The 5000-nt window shown below is 62.3% G+C and overlaps 1 pseudogene; it reads left to right on the top strand.

Annotated features, from left to right (window-relative positions):
* Positions 1-5000, top strand: part of LOC124774456 — a 7966-nt pseudogene that overhangs the window by 925 nt on the left and 2041 nt on the right.

Raw genomic sequence — 5000 nt, 5'->3', positions numbered from 1 at the left:
CTTGAAACACGGACCAAGGAGTCTAACATGTGCGCGAGTCATTGGGCTGTACGAAACCTAAAGGCGTAATGAAAGTGAAGGTCTCGCCTTGCGCGGGCCGAGGGAGGATGGGGCTTCCCCGCCCTTCACGGGGCGGCGGCCTCCGCACTCCCGGGGCGTCTCGTCCTCATTGCGAGGTGAGGCGCACCTAGAGCGTACACGTTGGGACCCGAAAGATGGTGAACTATGCCTGGCCAGGACGAAGTCAGGGGAAACCCTGATGGAGGTCCGTAGCGATTCTGACGTGCAAATCGATCGTCGGAGCTGGGTATAGGGGCGAAAGACTAATCGAACCATCTAGTAGCTGGTTCCCTCCGAAGTTTCCCTCAGGATAGCTGGTGCTCGTACGAGTCTCATCCGGTAAAGCGAATGATTAGAGGCCTTGGGGCCGAAACGACCTCAACCTATTCTCAAACTTTAAATGGGTGAGATCTCCGGCTTGCTTGATATGCTGAAGCCGCGAGCAAACGACTCGGATCGGAGTGCCAAGTGGGCCACTTTTGGTAAGCAGAACTGGCGCTGTGGGATGAACCAAACGCCGAGTTAAGGCGCCCGAATCGACGCTCATGGGAAACCATGAAAGGCGTTGGTTGCTTAAGACAGCAGGACGGTGGCCATGGAAGTCGGAATCCGCTAAGGAGTGTGTAACAACTCACCTGCCGAAGCAACTAGCCCTGAAAATGGATGGCGCTGAAGCGTCGTGCCTATACTCGGCCGTCAGTCTGGCAGTCATGGCCGGTCCTTGCGGCCGGCCGCGAAGCCCTGACGAGTAGGAGGGTCGCGGCGGTGGGCGCAGAAGGGTCTGGGCGTGAGCCTGCCTGGAGCCGCCGTCGGTACAGATCTTGGTGGTAGTAGCAAATACTCCAGCGAGGCCCTGGAGGGCTGACGCGGAGAAGGGTTTCGTGTGAACAGCCGTTGCACACGAGTCAGTCGATCCTAAGCCCTAGGAGAAATCCGATGTTGATGGGGGCCGTCATAGCATGATGCGCTTTGTGCTGGCCCCCGTTGGGCGAAAGGGAATCCGGTTCCTATTCCGGAACCCGGCAGCGGAACCGATACAAGTCGGGCCCCTCTTTTAGAGATGCTCGTCGGGGTAACCCAAAAGGACCCGGAGACGCCGTCGGGAGATCGGGGAAGAGTTTTCTTTTCTGCATGAGCGTTCGAGTTCCCTGGAATCCTCTAGCAGGGAGATAGGGTTTGGAACGCGAAGAGCACCGCAGTTGCGGCGGTGTCCCGATCTTCCCCTCGGACCTTGAAAATCCGGGAGAGGGCCACGTGGAGGTGTCGCGCCGGTTCGTACCCATATCCGCAGCAGGTCTCCAAGGTGAAGAGCCTCTAGTCGATAGAATAATGTAGGTAAGGGAAGTCGGCAAATTGGATCCGTAACTTCGGGATAAGGATTGGCTCTGAGGATCGGGGCGTGTCGGGCTTGGTCGGGAAGTGGGTCAGCGCTAACGTGCCGGGCCTGGGCGAGGTGAGTGCCGTAGGGGTGCCGGTAAGTGCGGGCGTTTAGCGCGGGCGTGGTCTGCTCTCGCCGTTGGTCGGCCTCGTGCTGGCCGGCGGTGCAGGATGCGCGCGCCTGCGCGGCGTTCGCGCCCCGGTGCTTCAACCTGCGTGCAGGATCCGAGCTCGGTCCCGTGCCTTGGCCTCCCACGGATCTTCCTTGCTGCGAGGCCGCGTCCGCCTTAGCGTGCTCCTCCGGGGGCGCGCGGGTGCGCGGATTCTCTTCGGCCGCCATTCAACGATCAACTCAGAACTGGCACGGACTGGGGGAATCCGACTGTCTAATTAAAACAAAGCATTGCGATGGCCCTAGCGGGTGTTGACGCAATGTGATTTCTGCCCAGTGCTCTGAATGTCAACGTGAAGAAATTCAAGCAAGCGCGGGTAAACGGCGGGAGTAACTATGACTCTCTTAAGGTGGCCAAGTGGCGGCGGTGTGGCTGCATCCGGACTTGGCTTCTCGAAGTGCGGTCTTGATGTAGTCGTGCTGCTGCTGCGAGGTGCCTTCCTTGGGTTATAGCTACAGGGAGAGTGATGCGCAATACATGGGCCTAGCCCTCTTAGCCTCTCCTCTCCTGCGGTCTTCTCCCCTTCTCGTGGGCCCGCTGATTTCGCAGAGTGGAAGACCGCACCAGGGGCTTGGGGGGGTTACCAGCCCCCCCTCGCACTATCCCTTTTTTAGTTGGGGGCAGTAAGCAGAGAATAAGTGGTGGCCCTTCCGCTGAAGGTGCCACCCCAACTCCCCCAGCACCTAGCCGGCCAACCGGCCGTGCCGATAATCTTGTAACTTTTGCAGCTATGTATACCTGTAGTGAGTGCCACCGCAGCTTTACAACCAAGAACGGTCTCGGGGTCCATCGCCGCCGCCAACATCTTGCGGCCGCCAACGCGGAGATCGTCACGGAGAGGCATCGCGCGAGGTGGACGGAGGAAGAAGTCCTATCGCTCGCCAAGGCGGAGGCCGAACTGTTCCTTGAGAGGGACGCCCGGTTCTTCTTCGTCAATCAAGAACTCATCAGGATGTTCCCCGACCGAACGCTCGAGGCAATCAAGTGCCGACGGCGGCAAGCTGCCCACAAGCAGCTTGTCCGCCAATTCATGGAGGCGCTTGAGATCGGTCGGGGGGAAGAGCCGGCGTCCCGCCGGGGAGCAGCGAGCCCGCTGCCTGACGCGGGCGAGGCCGCTGCGCCGCCCGTCGACGCAGCCGAGGACTTCGCGGCCGACACCACCGGGCCGCCGCCGGAGGGGCCGACTGACGCCGCCATCTGGGAGCATCTGGCGGGGCTACCCGCTTCCGCCCAGCGTTTCTCTGCCCTGGATCGTGTCATAGGTCTGGGGCGGGGCACGCCGCCCGATGTCATCCTGGGCATGCTCCCGGATGCCCTTGCGTCGGTCGGGTCCAGAGGGGAGAGATCGATCACCAGGACACAGCGGCCGCGCCAACCACCGAAGCGGCCGCCTGCCGCGCCGCCGACGCAGAAGCGCAAGCGGCGCCGCTGGGAGTACGCGAGAACGCAGGATGCCTTCCGACGGTCGCGTGCACGTTGCGTGCGCGGCCTCTTGGATGGCACCCTGCTCCAGCCGCCACCTGCCATCCCTGGTCTGCTGGACTTCTGGGCGGACCTCTTCACCAAGAAGCCCATCTCCACCGCGGGCTTCATTCGTGACCGCCTCCTCCCGCACTCAGAGCCTGTCGCTCTCGAGTGCATATGGGGGCCGGTCACACATGAGGAGGTCGCCGCCGCGTTGCCGCCCAGGGGATCAGCAGCCGGGCCGGACGGCCTTACCCCAGCGGAGTTGCGGCGCCTGCCGCACGAAGTCCTGGTGAAAGTGATGAATCTCTTCCTTCTGGCCCGCGCCCTTCCGGAACGCCTGCTTCGCGCGCGGACGTCCCTTCTCCCGAAAACGGCTGCACCAACATCCCCCGCTGACTTTCGCCCCATTACGGTCTGCTCGGTGTTGGCGCGGACCTTTCACAAGGTTCTCGCGTCACGCCTGATGCGCGCATGTGCTGTGGACGAACGTCAGCGGGCATTCATCCCTCGGGATGGGATGTTGGAAAATACCTTCATCTTAGACACTGCTCTCACCGACGCAGTTCGCTCCTGCCGCTCTGTCTTTGTGGCATCGATCGACGTATCTAAGGCATTCGATTCGGTAGATCATGCTGCCCTTCGCCCCGTGCTGAAGGCGCATGGCCTGCCGGATTGCTTTGTCGAGTATGTCGAGCGGTGCTACGAGGGCAGCACGACAGTGATAGCGGACGGCGCCGGCGTGGGCGTGTCTGTGCAGCCAGCACGGGGCGTTCGCCAGGGCGATCCCCTCTCCCCCCTCCTGTTCAACTTTGCGGTGGACTACGTTTTAGGCCAACTGCCCTCCCACATCGGAGCTCGGATCCTCGGTCGCAGAGTCAACGCTGCGGCCTTTGCAGATGACGTCTTGCTGTTTGCAGCGACCCCGAGGGGCTTGCAGTCCCTCATCGACGCAGCTACCGCAGCCCTCGCCCACCTGGGGCTGCAGATCAACGCCCGGAAGTGTTTCACCCTCGCCTTAGTCGCGTCAGGGCGCGAGAAGAAGGTGAAGGTGGACAGCAATGTCACCTTCACAGCAGGCAATACCACCATGCCTGCCCTGCGTGTGGGTGAAACCTTCCGGTACCTGGGGCTGCAATTTTCCACGGCGGGTCGCTGTGTCTTCAATCCACGTAGCCACCTGGTGGAGCAGCTTGACGTCATCTCCCGAGCTCCGCTGAAGCCGCAACAGCGCCTCCACGCTCTCACCAACGTACTTCTCCCTGGCCTGTACCACGGGCTGGCCCTCAGCCGCACCCGGGTGGGTGCATTGAAGTCGGCCGACGTTACCATCCGGGCCGCCGTCAGGAGATGGTTCCGCCTTCCGGCGGACACCCCTCTGGGATACTTCCACGCTCCTGTTGCCCAGGGGGGCCTCGGCATTCCATCTTGCCGATGGATGGGTCCGACCCTCCGTCGGTCCCGTCTCCTGGCGCTGAAGAGGATAGGGCCAGCCTGCGACGGTGCAGGCATGGATGAGGTACAGCGTGAGATCGAGGTGCTGGAGCGCCACCTAATGTGGGAGGGCCACCTCCTCAAATCGTCAACGCAGGTTGGGGAAATGTGGGCGGCGCGCCTACACATCGCCATTGACGGTGCGGCACTGTCATCTTCTGCCGCCGTCAGTGGCCAACATCAGTGGGTCGCCGACACCAGTCGCCTGCTATCTGGGCGTGAATACATCGACGCCCTCCGCGCCCGCATCAACGCCTTCCCTACGAAGGCACGGCGCAGTCGCGGGCGGGAGGCGGACACCAGATGCCGCGCGGGGTGCCAGGCCGTGGAGACCGCCAACCACGTACTTCAGGCTTGCTTTAGGACGCACGGGTCCCGGGTCAAGCGCCATGACGCTGTAGTGCGTTATGTCGCCCGTGGACTCGCGCAGAG

This window comes from Schistocerca piceifrons, unplaced genomic scaffold, assembly GCF_021461385.2.
Source record: "Schistocerca piceifrons isolate TAMUIC-IGC-003096 unplaced genomic scaffold, iqSchPice1.1 HiC_scaffold_961, whole genome shotgun sequence".
Classification (NCBI taxonomy): domain Eukaryota; kingdom Metazoa; phylum Arthropoda; class Insecta; order Orthoptera; family Acrididae; genus Schistocerca; species Schistocerca piceifrons.
This window is presented reverse-complemented; position numbering and strand designations above follow the sequence as displayed.